Source organism: Chiloscyllium plagiosum, chromosome 3 (assembly GCF_004010195.1).
Source record: "Chiloscyllium plagiosum isolate BGI_BamShark_2017 chromosome 3, ASM401019v2, whole genome shotgun sequence".
NCBI lineage: Eukaryota > Metazoa > Chordata > Chondrichthyes > Orectolobiformes > Hemiscylliidae > Chiloscyllium > Chiloscyllium plagiosum.
This window is the reverse complement of record NC_057712.1, coordinates 105,280,862-105,291,507: the sequence shown is the minus strand read 5'-3', so window position 1 is coordinate 105,291,507 and position 10,646 is coordinate 105,280,862.

Below are 10,646 nucleotides of genomic sequence, written 5' to 3'. Positions count from 1 at the left end.
TAAAGAAAGCATACCAAACGCCTTCTTCACTATCCTATCTATCTGTGACTCCACTTTCAAGGAGTTATGAACCTGCACTCCAAGGTCTCTTTGTTCAACAACACTCCCTAGGACCTTACCATTAAGTGTGTAAGTCCTATAAGATTTGCTTTCGCAAAATGCAGTACCTCTTAATTATCTGAATTAAACTCCATCTGTCACTTCTCAGCCCATTGGCCCATCTGGTCCAGATCCTGTTGTAATCTGAGGTAACCCTCTTTGCTGTCCACTACACCTCCAATTTTGGTGTCATCTGTAAACTTGCTAACTATACCTCTTATGCTCGCATCCAAATCATTTATGTAAATAACAAAAAGTAGAGGGCCCAGCACCGATCCTTGTGGCTCTCCACTGGTCACAGGCCTCTAGTCTGAAAAACAACCCTCCACCACCACCCTCTGTCTCCTATCTTTGAGCCAGTTCTGTATCCAAATGGCTAGTTCTCCATGAGATCTAACCTTACTAATCAGTCTCCCATGGGGAAACTTGTTGAACGTCTTACTGAAGTCCATATAGATCACATCTACTGCTATGCCCTCATCAATCTTCTTTGCTCCCCCTTCAAAAAACTCAATCAAGTTTGTGAGTTTCTGCAGATCGTTTTAAACTTTCAATTTTTACTGCAGAACTTCAGCAAAATTTTGCTTTAATTATATTACCCAATATTTCTGCTGGTATAAATGCAAAATGATTAGATAGGCTGGACAAATAAAGGTTGCTCAATGCACACAAGGCATGGGTGACATTTTGCTAGTACAATACATAAATATTCCTGGGAAAAAGCAAGAAAATCCAATGCAGCAAAGGATGGTTTCTTCTCAAATGAGATAGTAAACATTCTACAATTGAAAGACATTCAATTTATACATTGAAATGTGGTTTTATTACTACATTTCTGGATAAAAAGGCATTCTATTTAAAACATTTCAAGTGCAATCATTCTTGGGGTGACTGTATGTCTTTCAAGTCAACTGCAACATTTTTTACTAGCCCCTTGTTGTTCTCCTTATATTCAGTCCTAGGATAATAGGTTGCATCAACTTCTCCCAACAGTGCAATTCCCTGCTAGACCACAAAGTGGAACAGGGAAGGGGAGGGTCGAGCAACAATCATTGCTTTAAATACGACCCAATTTTTAAATCATAAACTGGATACCATAGCTTGTTCGAAAGCTTTTATTGCAATGATTTTGAATGGCTTGGGTCATCGTCTTTGACAGAATTAATTTTATAATGGTGTCAGAGGCTGCAAGAGGGCTCCTTAGGGTCAGGAAAAACTTATTAAAAAGCAGTGACATCAATCACAACTGAGAAATGTGTGTAGACTGTTAAAATTATTGCAGCCACGTTCAGCGCATGATAAAACATGGTTATCAAGTTCATGGCTGGCCTCTTTTGAACAGAAAAATTCAACATTTGGAGCTGAATTTTATCACCCCAGGCTGGGTAAATTTCTGTTCGGGTCTTCGGTTGACAGATCAAAAACTGGATCCAGAAATTTTGGCACCTAACTTGAGAATGTTCGTTAACATTCAGAGGAAGGCCCTGTGGGTGTGCGGATCTGACATGTAGCTGTTCTACCCCTGAATTCTGCCTTTAGCTCTGAAAATACATGTTCCCTGAGCATCCTGGAACTCACTCAAGCCGGAAGATTGTGAGTTTGGGGTTTGGGAGAGGGTTGATGGAACGATACACCAGGAAAACAGGCCAGACAGCCTTTAAGTACTCAGATATGACCATCCTTGGGTGGCACAGTGGTTCAGTGATTAGCACTGCTGCCTCATAGCACCAGGGATTCTTGTTCGATTCCAGCTTCGGGCGACTGTCTGTGTGGAGTTTGCACGTTCTCCCCTTGTCTGTGTGGGTTTCCTCTGGGTGCTCTGGTTTCTTCCCACAGTCCAAAGTTGTGTAGGTTAGGTAAATTGGCCGTGCTAAATTGTCCATAGTGTTTCGGGATATGTTAGGTAGGGGTTTAGGTGAGATACCTTTTGAAGGGTTGGTGTAGTCTTGTTGGATCAAAGGGCCTGTTTCCACATTGTAGGGACTCTCGGATTTCCTTTGCTAATTGAAAGTCTTTTGTTCAAAGAGTGCAATGTCTTTACATCACATGGAGGTGATTTCGGCTAACTTGAAAATTATTTTTTGCAACCTTGGAATTTTATCACCTTCTACTGCATTTGACCAGCTGCTAACTCTCAAAGCAACAATGGGAGTTACTTATGCAGCTCCAGCTTAGAACGTTAACAAGGGGCAAGATGAGCAGCACCAATATTAACAGCAATATTCTTCACTTCAGCCATCTGCTGCTTCACTGAACTGAGAGGAGGAACACAAGGTGCCAGTTTGCAGGATGCAATGCTCACAACGACAGTGATATACGCAAACAGTTAGCTTTCTGGACAGAACTGAACACCAGTGCAACAGTAGGCTCAGTCTGTCTCATCAGGTGATTACATGTATTTGGAAGTATTTGCTTGAAAACTTCCTGCCAAGTCAATCAGTTGGGTACATGCTACCTAGGAACATTGGTATGTAGGACGAGGAGTAGGCTATTCAGCCCCTTGATTCTGCCCATCATTCAATATGATCATGGTCAGTCAAAAACTTTAATACCTTTTACTCACCCTACATGCCATAGATAATCAGAAATCTATCAATTTCTGCATTCAACATACTCAAAGGTTTCCTTTGTGGTAGAGAATTCCAAGGGTTCACAATTCTCGAAGTAAAAACACTCCTCATATTGGACTTAAGTGGCACCCTCCTTATTTATAAATTGTTCCCCTGGTCCTAGACTCTGTAGCTTGGGGAAACTTCTTATTTGTTTCTACCCTGTCTTTCCTCTTCACTGGCATCAATCTTCTACTCTGTCCCTATTACAATTGTAAGATGTGATTTTTGCAAGCTTTTCCTGTTGCTTTTAAAGTCAGGACAACACTTAACTTGTTTGCTTTTAGCTCTTTCCAGGGAATCCCAGGAGATATTTTTAGGATCTCATATTCTATCGCCCTCCAATGCATCTCCTAGATACCCAATTCCACGTTTGTAAAGTTGGCACTTAATGCATACAATGTCAGGGTGATGCCAGTCAAAAGGAAAACACTCTTGGATTTGTTACCTTTCCAGAACCCCTTCCCCTGACCCAGTAAATTATCGATGACACACACTTAGCAATCCACCTTTCCTCAGGTTATGCAGTAGTGTTCACCAACTAAAGTGAATTTCATTCTATTCATTTTCAGCTAGTTTCTACCAAAAGAAACTATGTCTATGTCTTTGAGCAGTCAAGTTTCTCACAGATATTCCCACCTCCAAATAGCATTCGCAAATGTTCCTTACTATCAAGGGCGATGCTTTAAGGACATAGCTGATGGAACCCATGGGGAGAACCAACATTCACAGGAAACGTACAACAAGAATTGATATCAGGATGCTGAAGAGATGACTCACGTGCTTGGGTTAATCATTCAGAATGCACCACTGGTGCCCAGGTGGATAATACAAAACCAAGGGTGGGTTAACAGAGAGGTCTGGAGTTTTCAAGGAGGAAAAGCAAGAAAAGAAGCAAGTGGATGGGCCTGAGTGCATCTGCAGCTGCTCACCTATCTGCCAGGCATTCCTGGGACAGACTAATTCAGTTGACTTCACTTTAATCTGAGGCTGTGCCTTACTGCACTGGGTCTCCCAATCCCCAGCAAAATGCAGTCCCACAATCATCAGTCTATCCCTTTGGCATTGGCCCTAATATTGTTTTCAAGGCAGAAGACTACTTGATAGGCAGGAGGAAACAAATGGCAGAACAGGATAATGGAGTTGTGATCTGACATTTATTACTGCTAAACATTGATTAGCAATGTGGCAATTAAACAATATATGATGCTGAGCACATAACCTTGTCCAAATACAAATCCTTTCTCCTGTTCCTATTATGATATGATGTAAACCCTGTGGCTTCAGATGATGAACAGAAAGACTTTCAATTTCCCTGTCTGACTGCTCAGATTCCCTGGGCCAACACCCTCAGGGTCTGGAACCAATGAAAATCAGGCTGAAGACTGTTTTACATCGACTTATTTAAACGTAGTCTTGCCATTTGATCAAGAGGCATCATATGGAACACTGCCAGGAGTAGGAGTCATACTCACACATCATAGAAACAGGCCCTCTCTAGAGTCCATAGCCTACTATGTGGGAGTGAGGACTGTGCCAGGTCAGCAACAGCTGAAAAGTGGCAGCACTGTAAACGGAGAACTTATTGTTTGATCATTTCATTGTTATTTCTCACATGGCCCACACTTAGCTCCCTGTTAGCACCGTGTAGAGAATACTTGCTGATGGCCTGCATTTAGACTTTTGATCATGACATGTTTAATGCGCAGTGGAGTTGACCATGCTATCCATGGATGAAGACACATTGCAGTAATGGCACATGTTAATGGTTTCTTAACTCAACTAGAAACAGATGCAAAGAAGTCATTGATGAAGTTGACTATTCTGGAGGAGTGAGAATTTAGTGTGCAACTGGAGCTAATTATTAGGAATGCAAATGGAGTGTTAGCATTTAATGTATGAGAAATGGAATATAGGAACTGGGACGTTTTACTTCAACTAAGCAAGACTTTGATGAGACGACACCTGGAGGAAAGTGTGCAGCTTTACTCTTTATTTGAAAATAATATATCATTGCAATATCAGTAATTACAAGGAGTTTGGTTCTGCCAATGTTGAAGATTTATTTAATGTAGATGTAACCTTACTGGAACATATAAAATCCTGAGGGGACTTGAAAGGTGGATATCATGAGGAGGTTTCCTCTTTTTAGTGAGGCTAGAATTAGGGGACATAATTTATGCTTTTATTTCATTCACTTTTAATGTGTTGATACTATTATTGTTCTATGAGGATCATTAGTATATGGAATTCTGTTAATCAAAAAGCAGCAGAGAGTGTGTTGTTGAATTTATTCAAGACAGAGGTTGGTCTACTCTTGATAGAAGGAGAAATCAAGGGTTGTGGTGGGCCAATGTGAAAGTGGATTTAAGACCAAAATCAATTCAACCATCATCTTATTGAATGATTGACTAGGTTTGATAAGCCAAATGGCCTCCTTAGACCTTTGTTCCTATGCAACAGCAATTACATCTTTGTGAGGCTTTTTTAGTCTTTCTACAAGAACTGTGGAGTCCATCTCTTGTACAAGTGACATTATGTCTCACAGCCTGACTGGGTCCCTGGAGAGGCCGGTAAATTGCACACACCATCAGTTGCACTGGCAACTGAGTACTTTCTGATGCTCTCAATAGACTCAGGCTACCACCTTCAGCAGAATTGAGGATAATATCACATTGCCCAATCCACAAATAGACAATGTGTAGCAAAGTGCTCTCCCAGTCATGGATATTGAGAAGTGCAGTGGAATCATGATAAGGTAGACAGAAGTCATGCTGATCTGATAGATCTGGCCTCCAAAGTGTAGATGTCACCTCCAAAATCTGTAACATAATAACCTTTCAACATAATTACTGTGACCAGTTCTCAGTAAGGGTCATCAGTTCAGGATATTAACTCCGTTTCACAAGAACTGCACGACATCTCAGCATTTCCTGCATATTTCGGCCTTTTTTCTGTTTTTAGTTTCAGATTCACAGCATCTGGAATATTTCATTTTTTTGTGGTAAATAAGCTGTTTCCAATTGGCAGATAGTATAGGAGGTATACACACTCATCATCATTGCTTCTTGAATTGACCAGCCACCACAATTTGTTTGTTAAGGATCTCAATCTATGAACCATGACTAATGCACTTCATTTCTTTCTTGTGAAACAGCTTTATTTCATGATTATTTTCCAATAAGAATTAATTCAATACTGAAGAGTTACAACTACCATAGGCACGATAATGCCCCTAGATCTATTTGTAAACTCACTGTGAGCATGTTCATAAATATTGCTTGCTTATGTGGCTGAGCAAGCCATTAACTTACATACGCATGTGCAATATTTTAGGCTAATGGCTTACTGGACAGTTGGTCTATCCACATCACACTAACCTGGCATAACGATATATTGGACCATTGCCAAGGGTTTATCTGCAATCACACAAGGGAAACAGGGTCTAATACTTCCTGCTGACTGAAGAAAAAACACAATGGAAATGTTATTCTCCAAGCTTGACTATTTCTAGAATGTATTTTTCATTCTTCAAGTGTAAATATATCTTTATTTCCTTTCTCAATTTCAATAGCAGTTGCTTAAAATTATTAACATTACCTCATGACTCCCAACCAGGGAAACAGGCCCTGATAATCATAGAATTCGAAACATGTGGAAACAGGCCCTTCAGCCCAACAAGTCCACACCGATCCTCCAAAGAGTAACCTACCCAGACCCATTCCCCTACCCTATTAGCTATATTCACCCCTGACTAATGCAACTAACCAACACATCACTGAACACTATGGGCAACTTAGCATGGCCAATTTACCTAACCTGCACACTTCTGGATTCTGGGAGGAAACTGGAGCACCACAGGAAACCTACATAGTTGCGGAAAGAAGGTGCAAAACTCTATACTGTTGGTCTCCTGAGGTTAGAATCAAACCCGGTCCCTGGTGCTGTGAGACAGCTGTGCGAACCACTGAGCCACCATGCTCAGTAATGAGAAGGTGTGACGGGTTGGGAGGGGAATTGTCAAAAATGAGTATCAAGAAGTGACCACTGGAATTAGTCAGGGAAGCCCATCATTGCCACAGACAATCGCTCTGTAATGATATTGGGTGTTGTCAGTAAAACGTTTATTTATCTACCCTAAATGTTACCCGTGAGTCCCTTGTGGCTATATCTTATTTTAAGAATTTAACGCATCAGCGAGACCGAAGGAGTTACTTTTGAAACATAAATTCTCAATTCTATTTCCATTTTGTTTACCTACCACTAGGCATCATTTTTACTGATTGTATAGTTTTAGTGGAGGAATTTTAACAGCAATTCTAGTTTCTCTTTCCCTTGCCTTCAGCATAAAAATAAATTGTGACTGCTTGCACAAGGATAAATGTCAGAGTATTGGAAGTTTCTTTGTATGGTCAAGAGGCAAAACGTCACAGAATCAGCCCCTTCCTTTTGATAGTTGCTACATTTCTAATTCCCATTTGTCTTTCACAACTGTTTGAGGCTTTCTGCTACTTGGGAGATTTAATTGAGCTAGGAATATGACTGCAAGCTTTCCAGTATAGTCCTCTGTTATTGTGCTTGATGGAGTCTTTTTTAATAACATGTGGGATTTGTGAAGCAAGAAACTCATTTAATTAACACAGAAAAAAAATTACAAATACCTGTAGTTAATTAACTATTAGAAAAGCCCAGAGGCTGCTGATCTCAAACACTTACTGGAAGGAACCAGAAGTGTTCTGATAATATGTGCAATTGCTTGCTTGATCACACCTGTCAAAGTGGCAGGCAGTTCTGGTCAATCACTGTCTCATCTAATTCTGATGGGAAAAATCATTCTGCTTTCATACAATAAGCAATGAGAACATGATTCCTCCCACTCCCAATCAAATAAAAGATCAGTAACTATTTGACAAACTGATACAACTTAAGTTAAAAATCACACAACACTAGGCTATAGTCCAACAGGTTTAATTGGAAGCACACTAGCTTTCGGAGCGTCGCTCCTTCATTAGGTGATATCAACTGATAAAGGAGCGACGCTCCGAAAGTTAGTGTGCTTCCAATTAAACCTGTTGGACTATAACCTGGTGTTTTGTGATTTTTAACTTTATACCCCCCAGTCCAACACCGACATCTCCAAATCATGATACAGCTTAAGGTGTGTATCATTATCTCACAATAGAACCTACTCTTGATGACATATCCTATAAGTTAAAACAAGTAAAGATAATTTGGTTGCATCAAATAGAAGGGAGAGAAGCTCCTTTAGTTGCTTCTTGTCTTGCACATATATAATAAATTTGAATGGAGCATTGGAAAAGTCACGCAAAGTGATTGGTTCCCTCTTAGTAAGTTTGACCTCTTCACTCTAGAACATCAACTCTGCTGCCTTACAATTTATAGCAGTTCTTAAAATAATTATGGTGCCATGGTGACAAACACCTTGCTTAGCAACCCATTCCTGCTGTTGATCATCTCCCGTGTGAAGAAATGATTCCTGGAGTATGTCTCCCATTTGCTCTTGGCCACTTTGAACTGGCGATCCCTTACTTCTTGGCAATGTTGACAGTATTGTGTGATATCCGTTGGAGTTGCAGAGTGTCCCCAACCAACAACACCCTATTTTTAATACAATACATTCTGTCAGTGCTTTGAATCAGATTTTTTTGATTATCTTGATGCTTATTATCTAATTTACACCAAAAATCAAACATAATTAAATGAATGATAGCAATAAGCTTAAAAATAAAAATCTCACTAAAACCTATATTCTTGTTTTATACAGGAGCACACATCAATTAAATTAGTGACCCTTACATTTGCTATTGTTTTTCTCCACTTAATTTTTAAGTCATTTTCCAAAGGTAAATAATTAATTTTAAACAAAACTCATTTGTCTGACACAAAGGATGAATCATGAACAACTTGAACCTCCATTCAAGGTTTGGGTGGGATCTTTTGTTATAATGACCAGAACTATCCAAGTTGCAAAAATGTTACCTTTTCATTTTATCTTTGGATTATGAAATGTCCACCAGAGGTTTTAATATTACAAACATTGACTGGGACTGCCATAGTGTTATGAGCTTAGATGGTGAGGAATTTGCTTAAGGTGTTCAAGATAATTTTCTTTGCCAATATGTAAATGTATCTATTAGAGACGGAGCAAAACTTGAACTTCTCTTGGGAAATAAGGTAAGTGAGGGAAGTGTTAGTAGGAGAACACTTTGGGACTAGTGATCATAGTTCTGTTAGTTGTAAAATAGTTTTAGAAATGGATAGGCCTTCCACAAAAGTTAAAGTTCTTAATTGGAGTAAGGCAAATTTTAATAGCATGAGACAGGAACGTACAAAAAAGTTGGTTAGACTGTTCACAGGTAAAGGGATGACAGACAAATAGGAGGCTATCAAAAGTGCGTTAATGAAAGCTCAGAGGCATCGTGTTCCTGATAGAGTCAAGGATAAGGCTATAGAAGTAAGGAATAATGGATGAATAAAGATGTTGAGGTTCTGGTCAAGAATAAAAAGGAGTCATAAATTAGATATAGACAACTGGGATTGAATGAATCTCTTGAAGGGTATAATGGGTGTAGGAGTATTCTTAAAAGGGAAATCAGGAAGGCAAAAAGGGAATTGGCAGATAAGGTTAAGGATAATCCAAAAAGATTCTACAAATACATTAAGAGCAAAAGAGAAACTATGGGAGAATAGGGGCCCTTAAAGATTAACCAGGTCATCTAAGTATTGAACTTCAAGAGATGGGAAGAGAATTTAAGTTAATATTCCACTTCAGGTTTTACTGTGGAGAATGAAATGGAAGCTAGAGAACTCAGGGAAATAAATATTGATGCTTTGAAAACAATACATATTATAGAAGAGGAAGTGCTGGAGGGCTTAGAAAACATAAAGATGGATAAATATTCAGGACCTGATCCAGTGACATTGTCAGAGGTTAGGGAAGAAATTTCCATGCCCCAAACAGAGATATGTGTATTGCCTATAACCACGGATGAGGCATCGGAGGACTGGAGGGTGCCTAATATTGTGCCTTTATTTGAGAAAGGCTGCAAGGAGAAAGCTGGGAATTATCAATCTATGAAACTGACATCATTGGTGGGTAAGTTGTTGGAAATGACCCTGAAAGATAGGGCTTACATGCATTTAGAGGGGCAAGGATTGATTAGCGATAGTCAGCCTTGCTTTGTGTTAGGAAAATCGTGTCTGATAAAGTTAATTGAGTTTTTTGAAGAAGTAATAGGGCAAAGTGGTAGACGTCGTTTACATGGACTTCAGTAAAGTCTTTGACAGTATTCTCGAAGGTAAACTAATTAGAAAAGTTAGATCACAAGGGATTCAGGGAGAGCTTGCCAATTGGACAAAAAAATTAACTTGATGTTGAGAGACAGGATAATGATAAATTGTTATTCTTCAGATGGAAGTCTGTGACCAGCAGTGTTTCACAAAATCAGGCCTGGGACCACTTTTGTTTGTCATTTATACAAACAATTTGTATGAGAATATAGGAGGCATAGTTAATAATCTTTCCCGTAGACGCTGGTTTGAAGTCCCCCATTGGCTGTTCGCTCTACTGCGACATCTAGGCCTGACAGTTTGTTGTTGTTTTTCTCCTCTTTAGTGAAGTTTCTGTCAATAAGGTTATTATTGATGGTCTTGAAGGTTTCCTCGAATTTGTTTTGTTTAGTGATTATAAAGGTGTCATCCATGTAGCAGACCCAAAGTTTGGGTTGGATAGTTGGCAGAGCTGTTTGTTCAAGTCTCTGCATTACTGCATCTGCTAAGAACTGACATCTGGATTAGTGGTGCTGGAAGAACACAGCAGTTCAGGCAGCATCCGAGGACAGGCAAAATCCAAGGACAGGCAAAATCAACGTTTCGGGCAAAAGCCCTTCATCAGGAATAAAGGCAGAGAGCCTGAAG